This window comes from Phalangium opilio, unplaced genomic scaffold (genome assembly GCF_054372755.1).
Source record: "Phalangium opilio isolate 3A_F unplaced genomic scaffold, DU_Popi_V2 ptg000041l_1, whole genome shotgun sequence".
In the NCBI taxonomy this organism is placed as follows: domain Eukaryota; kingdom Metazoa; phylum Arthropoda; class Arachnida; order Opiliones; family Phalangiidae; genus Phalangium; species Phalangium opilio.
In genome coordinates, this window is record NW_028324165.1 from 5846067 (window position 1) to 5865116 (window position 19050).

Below are 19050 nucleotides of genomic sequence, written 5' to 3' on the forward strand. Positions count from 1 at the left end.
TATTATCCGCAATAGGCTTAGTGAAACAAAGAGTAAATAATTGAGGCCCAAGGTGTAGTAAACTTTGGGTTTTGATTTTTGTGTCTGAAATAAAGAGACGTCAACGGTTCTGAGTGAGCCGAAAATTAAATTCACTCTTAAATAATCAGGTTAAGATTTTATAATAGAAGAAAAGATCATGGTGGCAATTAGATTACTAAAAGGGCTAATGGTAAACGGGTAGTAGCTACAGAGTTTTTATTTTCTTTATGGTGTGCATTGACTATCAGTGCGTCTAGCTACAGTTTAGCTTTGGTGTTATTTAACGTTAACATTCATGTTGGCAAACTAAGAATATTGTTGAGGTGAGACGAGACGATAGTGTTTACACTGCAAACCAGTTGTGAATGTAGCTATCAGAATATAGGGTACACAATTGGGCCTTTACGAACACATAAAGGTTATAATTTATACACTTCATTTCCTGTTCTTTTCCCCATTGACTGATTTCCATGTGTCCAAGATTTATCCTTATTGGATGTAAAATTTCGTCTGCTTTACTGTATATTCGCTATGCTTGGAATACTGCATAAATATTTCGTAAATTTTTACTTCAAAAAAGAGAAATAATTCCATATCTAGGTAAATAAATTTGTAGTAGTAGACCTCTTGACTCGGAGAGGTAATATTTTGGTTTTCCCAACTTGTTATTTTCTACATAGATACAGGAAAATTGTCGCTAACTTTACCGTTGAATTCATGCTCCCTATTTTTTTAGTACTTAGTAGGTGTATCACGCATAGAGGTTTAATGGCTGAATATTACTGTTTGTTCATATTTATGTCCATAACGTTTTTTCACCTGTAACATACTTTATCAACGCTATTTTTACCTCTATTAAAGGAACGTTATGCTATTGGGAGGTACTGTCTGGGATGTTTCTGTGTCTGTACGTCTTTCTGTCCTTTGTTACAATGGAGCGAGTTCGCGGGTTGCACATGGAAGTAAACTTTTATCTCAAAGTGATCCATGTTCTTACCCAAAAAATTGTATTTTTGAGTTAATTTCACGTTAACTAAGTTTAAATAAACCTTACATCATTCTTCATTAGAGTTATTTTATTTGAATAAATGAGTTTAAATAATTCACCCTATTTGCAATGTATAGTGGAGTTTTGGATATTTGCCGAACATTCACTATTTCACCACAAACTTTCGAATTTCGCGCTTCTTCAAAGGCTCGGCATATCTTTTCATTTTACCCCATATTATTTTGCAAAAAATGCCGAATAGTCACTATTTTAACCCGAGACTTTTAAATTTCACTACTGTTAGTGTATTTTAATTATTATTTAGGTTAATTTAAATGTAAAATAGTAAAAATGAGGTTGGACGAACAACGGCTCGTTTTTTTTAACCTTAATTAAGTAGTTATTGGAATTTTTATCCAAAAAATTTATATTTTTGGTCTAATTTCACGGTAATTATACTTAATTAATTTGACATATATTTTGAAGCGTGCTAAATAGTGTTCATTTAGAGTATAAAACGAGTTTAAATTAATAATTTTCTTTAATTGCAATGTTTAGTATAGTTCATTTTATTTTTACTGTATATTTACTGTTTTACCCAATATGTTCGAATTTGGCGCCTTTTCATAAATTAATAGCATGAATCTATTAATTAACTAATAAATTCATGTTGATAGGTTTATGCAGTTTCGTGTTCCCACTTAAAAAATGTCTTTTTTAGGTTAATTTCAGGTTTTTTGTAACTAAATTTAAGTTGTAGGCAAAGAGGGTAGTTTAGTTAGCTTTCTGAAACGGATTTAAGTAACCTAATTTAATTGCTACGTTTATTGGGAGTTTTCGCATTTTTAAATTTTACCCCACAATTTTCTGCCGAAACTCACTATTTTACCCCGAAAATCCAAAGCCGAAAGTCGATAAAATGTTTAGCAGACGACGCATAGGAGGATTCCCACTATTTTAGAATTTGGGGTAATTCAGTAAAAGTTGAGCAAAAACAAATTTAGTTTCAGGTAGTGTTTCTCTTAAAAGTGTTCCCAGTGATGCCAGATTGAGGGAAATTTCCCATATCTGGGGAAATTTTGACTCCTAAAAACGGTAAAAAGGGAAAAGGGAAATTCCAACAAAAATTTGCTAAATCTAGGGAAATTCCATGGGAAGAAATATTTTATTCAAAACCTACAATATCAACATAGAAAATTAAACAACTTCATCAAATTGACCTATTAATTACGTTGGATTCTTATTAGATGGCAACCCTGCTACTGTTTTTAGTAATTTCCAAACATTGAATCACCGAAAGTCGTCTGCTAAATAACTGACCCTTACGAAAATACATCGCCAAAAACAGTTGTCAAGCTATAATTCTATCATTTTCTATGCGCAGAATCGATGGACCCTAAAAGGCACACCTTTCACACCCGCACACTTTTCACACCTCTTCAAAAATCGCTATTTTCCACAACTAGACTATTTTTGCATTACTGCAAACTTCTACTACCCTTCCGCTCTTGCGTCCCGTAACACCAAGGCTTAGTTCAAGCGTCTCTGAGCGCTAAGATAGCTTGAAAATCATGTCGGCGATTAATACAACGTCTTGAATAATTTCAACAAAACAATACCTCACTGCAAACTCCTACTTTACTTCTATTCTTCCGCCCCCAGCACCAAGGCTTAGCTACGTAATTCAAGCACGGTAGGTATAATTCCATGCCGTGGCACACCCCCATTCACACCGGCGACTTTTGCACACCTTTCCCATCAGCCTAAAAATGTCCCGATAATAAACAAGACTTCGCCTAAGCTACCTCTGTTATAAATCCATGCCGTGGCAAATCCCCATTCACACCGGGAAATACTTCAACACCTTTCCCTTCAACCGGTACCCGTCCCGATAAAACCAAGGTTTCGAGTAAGCGACGTTCTTGCTATATATATCCATGCCGTGGCACACCACCATTCACACCGGCGATAACCACAGTCAAATTTCCCTTGAAATACCAAGGCTTAGAAATACACTAAAAGGCACACCTTTTCAGCTTCGAGAATCTATCGCTAGGAGCACGTTTATTCCTTTCGACCAATGGGGTAGTCAAGCCACTCAAGCGGCAAATTTAAATCGTTCAATGGCATTTTTCAATGTATTAGACTTGAAATTAACCGTATTTAATATCGCAGCACACCTATCTTTATGTTTAACAGCATTTTTCAATCCTAGCTTACCTCGATATAATAATTTCATAGCACAGCTCGCTCACCTCAAACTTTTATTATGACAGCACACCTATTTTTTAGTTTTCACACCATTCTTCAGTTCTCGCACACCTCAACCTTACAGTGTGACAGTACACCTATTTTTTAGTTTTCACACCTTTTTCAATCCTCGCACAGCTCCACCTTATAGTATTACATCACACCTATTTTACAGTTTTTCTACACCATTCATCAATCCGAACATAACTCGATCTTATAATCTGACAGCACACCAATCTTTACGTTTTTAACTCTTTTTTCAAGCCTTTCATATCTACATCTTACACTCTCCAAGCACGGTCGGTATAATTCCATGCCCTGGTACACCACCATTCACACCGGCGAATTTTGCACACCTTTCCCTTTAGCCGAAACCCGTCCCGCGTAAGCGAAAGCGCGACACTCTTGTTATAAATCCATGCCGTGGCACACCCCTTTCACACCGGCGATAATCGCAGACAAGTTTCCCTCGAAATGCCACGGATCATCCGTGGCAGTACCAAGGCTTAGAAATACACTAAAAGGCACACCTTTTGAGCTTTGAGAATCTACCGCTACGAGCGCTTTCAATTCCCATCGACCAATGGGGAAGTCAAGCTACTCAAGCGGCAAATTTAAATCGTTCAATGGCATTTTCCTATGTAATTTTCGTGAAATTAACCTTCCTTTTTGTTTATCACACCGTTTGTCAATCCAAGCACACCTCGATCTTATAATTTGACAACAAACCAGTCTTTTAGTTTTAATACTTTTTCTGAATCCTCGCACACCTTAACCTTAAGTATGACAACACACCTATTTTTAGTTTTTTACACCATTCTTCAATCCTGGCACACCTATCTTTATGTTTTTCACACCCTTTTTCAATGCAAGCGCACCTGGATCTTGCAGTATGACAGCACACCTATCTTTCAGTTTTTCACACCCATCTTTTAGTTTTTCACACCCATCTTTTAGTTTTTCACACCCATCTTTTAGTTTTTCACACCCATCTTTTAGTTTTTCACACCCATCTTTTAGTATTTCACACCTTTTCAAAATCCTAGCAAATCTCAATCTTTCACTATCTAAGCACGGTAGGTATAATCCCATGCCGACAAACATCCCATTCACACCGGCGAATACTTCACTCGGTACCCGTCCCGATAAAAACCGCGGCTTTTCGAAAGCGTCGCTCTTGTTATAAATATCCGTGCCGTGGCACACCACTATTCACACCTGTTACGTTTATCGTAGCTCTTGTATAATCTGCTCGTAGGGTTCTATTCAATTCACGTAATAACTACACTTAAAGATAACAGTTGTTTATTATTAATTAAGAGAGGTACAAATAAGAAGTTACGGACGTCTAATCTCTTAGACTACATCATGAGGAGTGATGGCTAGCACGTTGGCAATTTTCTAAGTTAAGGGGTACTAGGAGTACCTAATACTGGAGTGGATATTTATCATGACTAAAGAACTAGGAGTAGTAATACTGGATTGGAAACTATAATACATCATTTCTTAACTCATATTTCAACATCTTCCTTTTTTTTTTTTTTTATTTTTTTTTTAATAAACTTTGACTAATCTAAAGTTCATAATCTTGTAAACGACGAGGCAACTTGACTTGGCGACCACTTCGTGTACTCTTCATTGTATCCTTGGGAATTTCTGGAGAGGAGGACGGACTAGTAGGTGGCGCTGGACAGGGGTTTTGTATATCAGTGGGAAGATCACAGGTCGGGACGTCTATCGCGGGAGCCCTTCGTGGTTGTAGCAGTTGAACTCGATTTCTTCGTAAGGTTCTACCTTGGTTCGTCTTGACTACGTAGGACCGTGGTTGGTCGTGCTGAACGACGACGGTGGCAGGGTTCCAGATTTTCTCGTTATTTTCATATATGAAGACTGAGTCGCCCGGATGGAGTTGAGATTGGAGTTTAGTGTGGCGATCATAGTTTTCTTTGGCCTTGTCTTGATAACGCTGAAGCTTTGACATGACTTCTTCAGGCGGGACGGTGTGGGGAAGAAGGTGAGCTTCTACGATAGGCAGTGTTGAGCGTAGAGTTCTGCCTAACATCATCTGGGCTGGTGAAAATCCTAGTTGAGGATTTTTAGAATTGCGAAAATCTAGAAGTGCTAAGTGAGCATCTTGACCACTATGTTTGGCTTTCTTCAGTAGCTTCTTGACGGTTTGGATTGTGCGCTCCGCTAACCCATTGGACTGAGGGTATCGGGGACTTGACGTGACGTGCTGGAATGCCCATTCTTTGACAAACTTTGCGAAGTCGGCAGACGAATACTGTGGTCCATTGTCAGATATTACGGTGTCGGGGATTCCGTAACGTGAGAATAGATCTTTGAGCTTGAGGATCACTCCTGTACTCGTTGTGTCTGTTACTCTGACAACTTCAAAATATTTGGAGTAGTAATCAACGCATACCAGATAATCCTTGTCATCGTAGTGAAACATGTCCGTGCCGACTTTGGACCAAGGTCTGGACGGTATTTCATGGTGAACCAACGGTTCTTTCTGATTGGCATTGCGGTGGCGCAAGCAGGTAGGACATGACTGAACTAATGCTTGTATCTCACGAACCATTCCTGGCCAGTAGACAGCTTCTTTGGCTAGGCCCACTGTGCGTTCTTCACCTAGGTGGCTTTGGTGAGCGAGCTTCATGACGTACTGACGCAACGTATAGGGAACGACTATTTGCTGACCCTTTAATATGATTCCTTCAACTTGGCTAAGTTCTGGCAGTACAGATAGCAATTTCTTGACCTCTTCAGGCACCGTATGGAGTTTTGCGGGACGACCATGTCTCATATATTTCATAAGTAGCGTCAGGTTTTCGTCTTTTCTTGTTTCTTCCGCGAACTGAGCTCTTCTAGCTGGTGACATTGGAAACTGGGCTACTATACTGTGTACTTGGACGTCTTCTCTAGCCTGTAGGTCTTCAATTTCTCGAGGATCAAGAGCAGGGTATGCTCGTGACAAAGTATCAGCGACTTTGAGATTCTTTCCCGGCGTATACATGACAGAGATCTTGTGTTTCTGAGTTCGTAGTAACAAACGTTGTAGTCTTGGTGGCGCGGTGACTAGCGGTTTCTTAAAAATGGCTTCAAGGGGTTTGTGGTCTGATTCCACCAATATCTCACGTCCGTAGGTGAATTGGTTAAACCTTTCTAATCCCACACCAATAGCCAACAATTCTTTTTCAATTTGGGAGTAGCGCTTTTCAGTATCTGTCATTGCCTTAGACATGTACGCAACAGGGCGTTCGTCTTGTAATAGAACTCCCCCTAGGCCTGACTGAGAGGCATCGACTGAAAGCTTGACGGGCTTGCGTATATTAAAATACTGGAGAGTTGGTAATTCGGCTATTACATTTTTCAGATCTTGCAAGACCACATCATGATTGGCATCCCATACCCATGCAGAGGTATCTTTTAGGAGATCGCGAAGGGGTGCCGTCAACTCAGAAAGGTTGGGAATGAATTTACCCAGATAGGTGGCCATTCCTAAAAGGCGATGAAGATCCTCCTTGGAGGTTGGAGTGGGAATATCTTGTATAGCCTGCACCTTGACGGGGTCGGGTTTGACTCCCTCCGCTGTCAAGATGTGACCTACGTATGAGACTTCCGTCAACCCGAACTTGCATTTGCTCCGGTTAAAGGTTATGTGCCTTTCTCTTGCTTTCTGTAGCGCTAGTTCGAGATTTAGGTTGTGCTCCGCCAACGTAGTTCCAGCGACTAGTATGTCGTCAAAGTAGTTCATTATTTTCGACTCACCCTCAAACACGTCTTCGACTTCTTTTTGGAAGACTTCTGGGGCGCTCGAGATTCCAAAGGGAACTCTTTTAAATCGGTAGCGCCCGAACGGCGTTGCGAACGTGCAAATACGTGAGCTAGCATCGTCTAAGGGAAGTTGCCAAAACCCTGAATTGGCATCCAAAACCGAGAAATATTGACAAGTGTGGAGTCTGGAAAGTAAATCTTCCAACGTCGGGATTGGGTGATGAGCGCGCTTGATGTTTGCATTAAGTTCTTTAGGATCTAGGCATATTCGGAGATCGCCATTGGGTTTTTCAACAATCAGCATGGGATGTACCCATTCAGTAGGTTCCGTGACCTTTTCTATAACCTCTTGGGCGGTCATTTTTTCTAACTCGGCTTTCAGCTTCTCTTGAAGCGCTAGTGGTACTTTTCTCGCCGAGTGTATCTTAGGTATTGCTTCGGGATCCAAAACTATTTTGTGTTTCTTGCCCGTCATGCATCCCAGTCCGGAAAACACGTCGTGATATTTTTCCAGAACTTCTTCTACTGACTTTGGTTTGGTACTGGACACATCGTATACTCGCTTCATTAGATTCAACGTTAAACAGTCTTTTAACGACAATAAGGGAGTGGCATCTGTGTCGACTACCCATAGCGTTATGTTACCGTTGAAATTCCTGTCAGGCAGGAAAACCTTGACAGTCATGAGTCCATGAACCTTAAGCCTGGAGCCTGAATAATCTTTAATGTGAGCTACGGGAGGATGAACTTGAAGATGGCTGAATGTTTCTTGATACATCTTCAACGGAATGGTGCTAACTTCCGCCCCCGAGTCTAATTTGAATCGTATAGGAACAGTTTCAACTAGTATTTCTTCGGTCCACTCAGTCGTTGTTTCGTGACCATCCGTTTCGACTGCTTGTAGAAAGAATGTAGTATCGGGCTGGTTACCGCTAACGGTCACGTCTGGTGCTGTTTCATTCATCTGTTCATTCTGATTGTCCTGTTCTAACATGCCGACTCGATAAACGGTATTCAGGCATACACGTTCAAAATGATTTGGCTTCTGGCATTTCTTACACAGATGCCGGAACGCCGGACATTTTCTAGGTGGATGATTATAACCACAGTAAGAACAGTCTTTCTTAAAATCCTGAGCAGGAGGACGCTGCTTCTGCGAGGGTAGAGATCTTTTGTCTTCGACCTTCCGCAGAGTCTGTTGCTTGTGGACGGCGTGAAGCGACTTGGTGGCACTCTCGCCTTGGAGTTCTTTCAGCTGCTGGCGAGATGTTTCATCTGTGCGGCAAATTTGTACGGCCCTATCTAGGTCCAACTCGCTTATTTGTAATAGTCTATCCTGAAGACTTTCCTTTCGAATGCCCAGAATGAGGCATGTAGTGAGAAGGGACGCTTCTAAGCTTCCCAGCTCGCAAGACTTTGCTCGTCTTTTTAATTCCGTAACGTATTGATCAATGTTTTGCGTACCTTGTCTGTATGTGAAGAGGCGATGTCTTTCAAAGTTTATATTCTTCCTCGGCATACAGTAATCTTCAAACTGCTTTAGAATTCCGGTGAGAGAACCGGCGCCTTCGTCTTCATTAACCGTAAAAGTGTCATAAACCTCTACGGCGGCTTCGCCAATCACGTGGAGCAGGATAGAGGCCTGTCTTTCCTCTTCCAGGTCATCCAACGCGGAAGCCCGTAAATAAGTCATGAATCTGGACTTAAAGCGGCGCCAATTTTCGGCTAAGTTCCCTTCAAGCACCAAAGGTGCGGGCTGTTTGAGGTTATCCATTCCTCGGCGTGGTGGAGCTAATGTAGTACGTGGTGAAGACGCAGTACTCTCAGCCTCACTATCATGGGCGGCGACCGAATCTCTTCTTCTTTCTTCCACCGGCATAACAAAGAGAACCAAGGCTTAGCAAACAGGCGGCGTGTTCCTTACGTGAAAGAATGTAGGACTTCTGACACCATGTTACGTTTATCGTAGCTCTTGTATAATCTGCTCGTAGGGTTCTATTCAATTCACGTAATAACTACACTTAAAGATAACAGTTGTTTATTATTAATTAATAGAGGTACAAATAAGAAGTTACGGACGTCTAATCTCTTAGACTACATCATGAGGAGTGATGGCTAGCACGTTGGCAATTTTCTAAGTTAAGGGGTACTAGGAGTACCTAATACTGGAGTGGATATTTATCATGACTAAAGAACTAGGAGTAGTAATACTGGATTGGAAACTATAATACATCATTTCTTAACTCATATTTCAACAACACCGGCGAAATTTGCACAACTTTCCCTTCAGTCGAAACCCGTCCCGGTAAAAACCAACGCTTCGCGTAAGCGACGCTCTTTTTATAAATCCGTGCCGTGGAACACCCCCTTTCACACCGGCGATAACCACAGACAAGTTTCCCTCGAAATGCCACGGATCATCCGCGGCAATACCAAGGCTTAGAAATACACTAAAAGGCACACCTTTTCAGCTTCGAGAATCTATCGCTAGGAGCGCGTATATTCCTTTCGACCAATGGCATAGTCAAGCCACTCCAGCGGCAAATTTAAATCATTCAAAACCATTTTTCAATGTATTCTTTATTTATTTGGACTAGAAACGTACAAGCAAGCCTTAGGCTTTTGAGGTACGGATGGAAAGGTTTTAACATGATAATAGTAATCTAATATTAAGAATTAAATGAACAAAGTGCTTATAGGTAATTAATTAATGATTTTTACATGAGAATAGTAAAAATATTGAGAATTAAATGAACAAAGTGCTTGTAGCTAATTAACTAATGATTTTATCATGAGAAAAGTAAACAAATATTAAGAATTAAATGAACAGAGTGCTTATATGTAATTAATGATTTTAACATGAGAATAGTAAACAAATATTAAGAATTAAATGAACAAAGTGCTTATATGTAATTAATTAAAGATTTTAACAAGAGAATTGTAAGCAAATATTAAGAATTAAATGAACTAAGCGCTTATAGGTAATTTATGATTTGGACATGAGAGTAGTAAACAAATTTAAGATTTAAACTAACAAAGTGCTTAATGAAGGAATTTCCAGGACTAGTGGAGAGGAATGACTAGTGGATTATATTATCAGTGGAAATATTGGGAAAGTGCAGCGCGGTACTTATACCTTATAGTGATAGAGATTATTGATTCCGGGAGTGCATTCCAATCAGAGATGACCGAGCTTGTAAAGTGATGTTGACGAACTGAGGTCATTACTCTGGGTTTTAGGATTTTGAGGGAGTGACCCCTAGTAGAAGATAAAGGTGCCGGTTGGAAGAGTGTATCAATATCCAACGCGAGCTTATTGCTAAAGAAATAGTGTAATAGACAGAGATTATTAATTAAATGTCGCGTGGGGACCGGGTCGATTTGGAGTTTTGATAACCTTATGTGGACAGGGAGCTTCTCAAGTTTGTTGGTTAATTTAGTGAATTTATTTTGAGCCTTTTGCGAGGTGGTAATGTTGGAAGAGGACGCTGTGTCCATATGGGGGAGGCGTAATCAAGAATTGGTAGTGCTAGGGCGTTGTAAATAGTTTTAATGAATTTTTGAGACCGATTATTAAAATAACGACGAATTAGCCATGAAATGGAGTGAATACGTTTACTGATTTTGTTAGTTTGAGAGGTAAATTTTAGGTTGGGTTTGATGGTGACACCCAGATCAGATTCGGATAGGGTGTTCCTTATGGGCTTACCGTAGAGAAGGTAGGTATGGTGCGGGTTAGAAGAACCCAGGTGGAGTACAGCACATTTGTCCACATTGAAGCGAAGGCCATGATCAGTGGCCCAGGCTTCAACAGAGTCCAAATCCGCTTGGAGGTTGGCTAAGTCTGGAGCAGATTTAATGCGATAGGAGAGTTTAGTATCGTCTGCGAAAAGCAGAACGAGCGCGAATTTCACAACAGATGGAAGTGAGTTAATAATGACGTTAAAGAGAAGGGGACCCAAGACTGAACCCTGAGGAACACCTTGCTCGATAGAAGCCCAAGTAGAATGGTGGCCCTGGAAGATGACCCTTTGTTTGCGATTAGATAAGTAATTAGTCAACCATAATAGAGCACTGCCAGAAATTCCCGCTTTGAATAAGGCCTCAAGAAGTTTATAGTGGGGAATGCTATCAAATGCTTTGGCTAGATCTAGGTATATTACATCGACGCTAAAGCCATCGTCAAGCCATTTGGTCCAATGGTGTGTAGCTACAAGTAGGTTAGTCACGCATGAGTGTTTGTGGAGAAAGCCATGTTGGGCTTGGGAGAAGATAGTATTCTTGTCAAGAAAATCTAATAATTGGTTATAAACTAAAATTTCACCGATTTTTGGTACTTGGTTGAGAGAGCTAATTGGACGATAATTAGAGACTTCAGTCTTGGAACCTTTTTTAAATATAGGTGTAATATTCGCCTCCATCCAATGGTCAGGTAGAATACCAGAAGAGAAGGAGGCGGATATTATACGGTGAAGTGGGTGACTTAATTGGGTGGCAAAATTGCGCAGTAATAGAGGGTGGATACCATCAGTACCAGGTGATTTATCGGATTTGAGAGTTGATAGAATTTTAAGCAGGGCAAGGTGAGAACATTCGAAATTGGCAAGGCCTTGAGGGCAGGCTGAATTAGGGGGTTCGTGGAAGGGTTGGGCAGTTGGAGCAGTTACCGTGGAGGCAAAGTAAGCATTTAGTACTACAGCATTTTCAAGATTAGTTGTGGTGAAGGTTAATGATTGTGACAGTAATTGAAGTATGAGAAATCTACATTTTCTGAATTTGTTAACATAGGCATAGAAGGCTTTGGGGTTTGTGGCAATTTGAGATGTGAGGATAGTTTCTTGTCTGCGCGTAATGTTGCGGATATGGTTCGTATATTCGTAGCGGGCTATGCGGTAGTTGGAGAGATGGGTGGCAATTGTGAGGACTGAAGCATGTTGGGATTTAGAAGTTTTAAGTTTACGCCAGTGGGTGGTCATTAAGTTACGCGACCGAATGGTACGAGGGCAGAATTTAGGTTTGAGTGGGATGCGGAATGGTACAAAGGCTGCTATGCAAGACGCCATGATTGAGTGGAACCATAAGTGAATCATATTACAGCTCCCTATAAGTACTGGACGTAGGTTATGCTTTTGTAAACAGCGTTTTCTTCCAAGACATCCAAGCCCGCCATCTATAGCCCAGTTTTACAAGTATAGTTTTCCCATTAACCCGGATCTTGAGTTAGGTTAACCTACGGAAGTTCCGGTTGATGATAATGTCTGTCAGACCACCGTCAGTGTCGTGATTAGTGTGAAGCTTGTTATCGCGTTATAATTTTGATTTAGAATGGCTTATGTTTCTTTGCTAATTAGAAAAAACGCGTAGGATCAATGTAACTAATTGCAATCGTTGCAAGTCCAAATTAAAGAGACATCTGACCACGATCTATGTGATATTAAAAGCACTAAACCGTAAGCAACTAAAACGTTTTGTAAAACAGAAAAATATTGACAGAAAACGTTAAATCATTGAAAAGATTTGCCACACTTTAAAAACGAAAACAAATTTCTGTCTACTCACATAAGTAATAAATCGGTCCAACTATCATCGCTAAAAACATTCAAATCGGTGGAAGCTCAGTGCTGTACTAGGGATACATTAAAAATATTCTAGCATTATGAAGGCTATTTTGATCATTTGAATTCATATTAATTTCCTTTTCAACACAAGCCTTCAAAAAATACCGCATTTAAAAAATAGACCGCCAATTATTTTTTAAAATCGGAAAAGTAAAGTCGACTTTTACCATTATATTCACAACCCAACACTTTGTATGGAACAACTTGTTTCCTTCCGCGCTCTTCTCTCTCAAACCTTTCCTCATTAGCTACCACTTACTTCCGTTTGCTTGCCACGCTTATTAAAAATTTCTTTCGCGCCAAAATCATTCCTCTGGTTTAGTTCACAAATTCGCCGCTGCGTTTCGCATATACCGTTTTCTCTTCAGTGCTAGGAGACAATGCTGATGCACGGCGATGTTATATCGTCCAGTACTTCTAGGGAGCTGTAATATGATCCACTTCTGGTGGAACGCATTCCAGGTAGAATCGAGGGTATCACAGTTGAGAAGATAATCCCAATTAATGGTTGCTAGGAAGGCATAGATGGAGTCCTTATCACAACGAAAAAAATTTCGTATTGGGTGCTTGAGGTTGTTAGAATTAGATAGATTGGTAGAAAATAGTATGATATTATGATCACTATGGCCGAGTGGAGGGAGGGCAGAGGGACTTAAGACAAAATTAGTTTCAGGACTGAGGATTAGGTCTAAGGTACTATCATCCGAGGAAATTCCTCCATTAAGAGTTCTAAAATTGATTATCTGTGGTTGGTTAACAGTATCAAGGAAGCACCTAGTTTGTGGAGAAGCACCCGGATGGTAAAAGTTAGTCGTCCAATCGATTTTGGGGTAATTAAAATCGCCAAGAATAACGAGAAAGAGTTTGCGGGTCTCACAGTAATGATTTAGTTGCGTTAAGTAAGACAGTAATGGGTTATGATTGTCATAGGACGGAGAACGATAAATAACACCAATGACGAGTATTGCATGGGGAAGTGTCACAAAGACAGTTAAAATGTCTAGACCATTATAATTAGCACCGGTTGGAGTATAGTTAAAAGTCAGAATAGTCCAATTGACGCGAAATTTTGGCGGGCCAACACAGTGGGAAATTTAAAGATGATGGGACGCGGTGAAGAAATTCACTGGGGGTTCTGGGAGTACCTAGTCGGTAAAAAGTTACAGTATTGAAATCGGATAGGGTAAGTCCTGTATCGAGGAGTAAGGTTTTACAAGTAGAATAATCATCCTCCTCCGAGCCTTCAGGAACCCTAAAAAGCAAAGCGTTGCGTTTACGGTGCTAGAAGTTAAAATGCTGCACGTGGTTATGAGTCAATTTGTTTGCATTAGCCGATAAGTTTACGTTTGACGATAGGTGTGCATTGGCAGTTAAGTTTGCATTTGCCGTAAAGTTTGCATTTGTCGTTAAGTTTGCATTGAGAGATTTGACTTCCGTAAGTTCGTTGCGAAGGGCTGACATCAGCTCAAGCCGGACAGGGTCTGGCAGACAGTCGAGATTAGTAGGAGACGGAATGGCAGGGAGGTCCAATTTGGAAAATAAGGATCGAAAGTCGTCGGTTAGAGTCTTAAAATCAGAGATGTTAGAATTGATTAGTTGATAGTGGTTTTGGATGGTACTAGCCTGGTCGCTAGATTGGACACCGAGAGATGACATTTTACATCCAATAAGAATGTGCCTTGGACACCTGAAATCAGTCAATGGGGAAAAAACAGGAAATGAAGTGTATAACTTTGGGAGAAATACAGGGTGTTTCTGATAAGCATGTCATAAATTAAAGGGTGTGTACTTTGGGTCAAACTGAGTGAAAAGTGTCAAAGAACATGGGGTCTACAACGCTTAGTTTTGGAGGTACGGGCCCCCAAACATTGACCCCCAAAACGTGAAAAATGTCACAAATGTGGAGTAAGACGTATCATCTTGCTCGTTTTGTCTACAATTCCAATACCCTCCCATCTTAGAATTCTAATGAGCCATTTTCTAGCAAAAGCGTATTATTAAAGGTAGAAGTGTGTAAGGACTGGTCAATAAAAGTTGGTTCGAAAGTGACAAGCAAAGAAGAGTTTCCAGTTAATGTATCATTTATTCGTACATGTACAAAGTTAGCAGCAGTTTCAAAATGCCCACCATTAGCATTAATGCAAACATGTGCCCATCTAACGCATGAAAGATGCCTGGTGTGTTTCGGATTGATTCAAACCCTTCAATTATTCGTTGTCGCAAGTCGTCCACATCACGGACTTCACTCTTGTACACCAAGTCCTTGAGATGACCCCAAAGGTAGAAATCACACGGATTCAAATCGGGAGATCTCGCCGGCCACGCAACTGGTCCTCCTCGCCCAATCCACCCCAAAGGAAATGTAGCGTCGAGATGTTCTCGAACCATACGGCTGAAGTGTGGTGGTGCCCCATAATGCATAAACCACATGTCACGTAGCAATGCTAACGGTATGTCCTCAAGAAGTTGCGGTAAAGTATCTCTTAAAAACTCGAGATATGCCGCGCCATTTAGTCTGGGTGGTAGAAAATGAGGCCCTTATAAATGTGGGCCGACAATTCCGCACCACACAATTAAACTAAGTTGAATTTGGTGACTCCTAACAGTTGTTTCATGTGGGTTTATCTTACGCCATTCATGGTCGTTGTGATCGTTCAAAATACCATCACGGGAGAAAGATGCCTCATCGGTAACTATAAGAGCGCGTGGGAATAGATGATCTTCAACTCTAGCCACAAACCACCGGTAAAAGTCTAGGCGTATAGGGTAATCTGCAGGGTTAAGAGCTTGCACGTTCTGAATGTCATACGGGTGAAACTGATGCCCTTTTAGAATTCTCCATACTAAGACGTGATTGACGCCTAACTGTCGTCCAACTTATCTGGTACTAGTTGATGGGTCATCCTCGAACATGGTAAGAACGTCTTGTTCGATGTCCTCGATGCCTTCTTGAAGATCTCGTTCCCGATCATTTCGTGGTTGTAGTTGACCCGTGTCCCTCAAGCGCCGGTCAACAGCCTCGAATGTTCGTCTATCCGGTACGCGACGTTGCGGAAATTGATCCTGATATTGTCTCCGTGCCTCCATAGAAGTAACCCGCATAAGTCCATACATAAGATGCATATCCGGATGAAGTTTTTCGTCCCTTGTCAGCACGCACAAAACTAGGTTACATAGAGACCTAGCAGTGCGCGTGCTGACAACCGATGCTGATACAGAGTATACACAGAATAAGCTGTCGTTCGAGATAGGGAGTTGCCTATCCTATAGCGTGAAAAACATTTTCCTCGCGCCGCGTTCTTTATCCAGGGTCCAATACATAGGAAAATGATTTTCAACGATTTAAATTTGCCGCTTGAGTGGCTTTAAGTTTGAGGTGAGCGAGCAACGGAGCGAGGATTGAAAAATGGTGTAAAACATAAAGATAGGTGTGCTGCGATATTAAATACGGTTAATTTCAAGTCTAATACATTGAAAAATGGTTTTGAATGATTTAAATTTGCCGCTGGAGTGGCTTGACTATGCCATTGGTCGAAAGGAATATACGCGCTCCTAGCGATAGATTCTCGAAGCTGAAAAGGTGTGCCTTTTAGTGTATTTCTAAGCCTTGGTATTGCCGCGGATGATCCGTGGCATTTCGAGGGAAACTTGTCTGTGGTTATCGCCGGTGTGAAAGGGGTGTTCCACGGCACGGATTTATAAAAAGAGCGTCGGTTACGCGAAGCGTTGGTTTTTACCGGGACGGGTTTCGACTGAAGGGAAAGTTGTGCAAATTTCGCCGGTGTGAATAGTGGTGTGCCACGGCACGGATATTTATAACAAGAGCGACGCTTTCGAAAAGCCGCGGTTTTTATCGGGACGGGTACCGAGTGAAGTATCCGCCGGTGTGAATGGGATGTTTGTCGGCATGGGATTATACCTACCGTGCTTAGATAGTGAAAGATTGAGATTTGCTAGGATTTTGAAAAGGTGTGAAATACTAAAAGATGGGTGTGAAAAACTAAAAGATGGGTGTGAAAAACTAAAAGATGGGTGTGAAAAACTAAAAGATGGGTGTGAAAAACTAAAAGATGGGTGTGAAAAACTGAAAGATAGGTGTGCTGTCATACTGCAAGATCCAGGTGCGCTTGCATTGAAAAAGGGTGTGAAAAACATAAAGATAGGTGTGCCAGGATTGAAGAATGGTGTAAAAAACTAAAAATAGGTGTGTTGTCATACTTAAGGTTAAGGTGTGCGAGGATTCAGAAAAAGTATTAAAACTAAAAGACTGGTTTGTTGTCAAATTATAAGATCGAGGTGTGCTTGGATTGACAAACGGTGTGATAAACAAAAAGGAAGGTTAATTTCAACGAAAATTACATTGGAAAATGCCATTGAACGATTTAAATTTGCCGCTTGAGTAGCTTGACTTCCCCATTGGTCGATGGGAATTGAAAGCGCTCGTAGCGGTAGATTCTCAAAGCTCAAAAGGTGTGCCTTTTAGTGTATTTCTAAGCCTTGGTACTGCCACGGATGATCCGTGGCATTTCGAGGGAAACTTGTCTGCGATTATCGCCGGTGTGAAAGGGGTGTGCACGGCATGGATTTATAACAAGAGTGTCGCGCTTTCGCTTACGCGGGACGGGTTTCGGCTAAAGGGAAAGGTGTGCAAAATTCGCCGGTGTGAATGGTGGTGTACCAGGGCATGGAATTATACCGACCGTGCTTGGAGAGTGTAAGATGTAGATATGAAAGGCTTGAAAAAAGAGTTAAAAACGTAAAGATTGGTGTGCTGTCAGATTATAAGATCGAGTTATGTTCGGATTGATGAATGGTGTAGAAAAACTGTAAAATAGGTGTGATGTAATACTATAAGGTGGAGCTGTGCGAGGATTGAAAAAGGTGTGAAAACTAAAAAATAGGTGTACTGTCACACTGTAAGGTTGAGGTGTGCGAGAACTGAAGAATGGTGTGAAAACTAAAAAATAGGTGTACTGTCACACTGTAAGGTTGAGGTGTGCGAGAACTGAAGAATGGTGTGAAAACTAAAAAATATGTGTGCTGTCATAATAAAAGTTTGAGGTGAGCGAGCTGTGCTATGAAATTATTATATCGAGGTAAGCTAGGATTGAAAAATGCTGTTAAACATAAAGATAGGTGTGCTGCGATATTAAATACGGTTAATTTCAAGTCTAATACATTGAAAAATGCCATTGAACGATTTAAATTTGCCGCTTGAGTGGCTTGACTACCCCATAGGGAAACAGCACGAACAATTCAGTGACGTCACCGGTTTGTAATTTTTTACCGCCCGATTTGAATTTTGAATCGGCCGCCATATTGTATGTGTCGCCCTCTACAAAAATACATTGAACTCTCGAAAGATGGTGCTATACTGTTGCGTTTTTGAGTGTAAAAGCAAAGCTGTTGCTGAAAGTCGTGAGAAATTCTTTAGAATTTCAAGAATAATAAGAAATCAAGGTAAAAAAACCTTGGATTTATCAACTTTTGGGACGTTATGCCCATGTAATCATTTAAGCCTTGGCTCCAATTTACCATATTTTTACAGTAAGGATCCTCATAATTAACCAATGAAATTTTTTCTATATACCTTTTTTTAGTTGTTTCGGCTAAAGTTTTTTTTTTTTGCTCCTTTATTTTATTGACGAGCTAGGGCCCAAGTGACCTTTCTAAATAATCTGATTTATCGAAATTAATTTGTTGATTTGCCATGTCTTCCACTCTATTTATAAGGTGCTTTTTACCAATAATTCACATACAACATGGCGGCCATTAAAAAAAACAAATCCAGAGTTCGCGGCTTCCGGGCGTGACGTCACTAGAAGGTCAAAAACCGCTTCATGCTGTTTCCCTATTGGTCGAAAGGAATAAACGTGCTCCTAGCGATAGATTCTCGAAGCTGAAAAGGTGTGCCTTTTAGTGTATTTCTAAGCCTTGGTATTTCAAGGGAAATTTGACTGTGGTTATCGCCGGTGTGAATGGTGGTGTGCCACGGCATGGATATATATAGCAAGAACGTCGCTTACTCGAAACCTTGGTTTTATCGGGACGGGTACCGGTTGAAGGGAAAGGTGTTGAAGTATTTCCCGGTGTGAATGGGGATTTGCCACGGCATGGATTTATAACAGAGGTAGCTTAGGCGAAGTCTTGTTTATTATCGGGACATTTTTAGGCTGATGGGAAAGGTGTGCAAAAGTCGCCGGTGTGAATGGGGGTGTGCCACGGCATGGAATTATACCTACCGTGCTTGAATTACGTAGCTAAGCCTTGGTGCTGGGGGCGGAAGAATAGAAGTAAAGTAGGAGTTTGCAGTGTGGTATTGTTTTGTTGAAATTATTCAAGACGTTGTATTAATCGCCGACATGATTTTCAAGCTATCTTAGCGCTCAGAGA

General features: G+C 40.8%; 1 protein-coding gene across 5 annotated transcripts in view; it reads left to right on the top strand.

The window, feature by feature from the left end:
• The window catches only part of LOC149679566 (uncharacterized), a 35466-nt gene continuing 16416 nt past the window's right edge, over positions 1 to 19050 (top strand). For 2 of the 5 annotated variants that reach the window (XR_016365828.1, XM_089835379.1), the window contains exon 1: positions 1 to 2036. The gene's annotated coding sequence lies outside the window, so the exon portion shown is untranslated. The remainder of the gene's footprint in view (positions 2037 to 19050) is intronic. The other 3 variants (XR_016365829.1, XM_089835382.1, XM_089835381.1) reach the window with 2 other exon arrangements.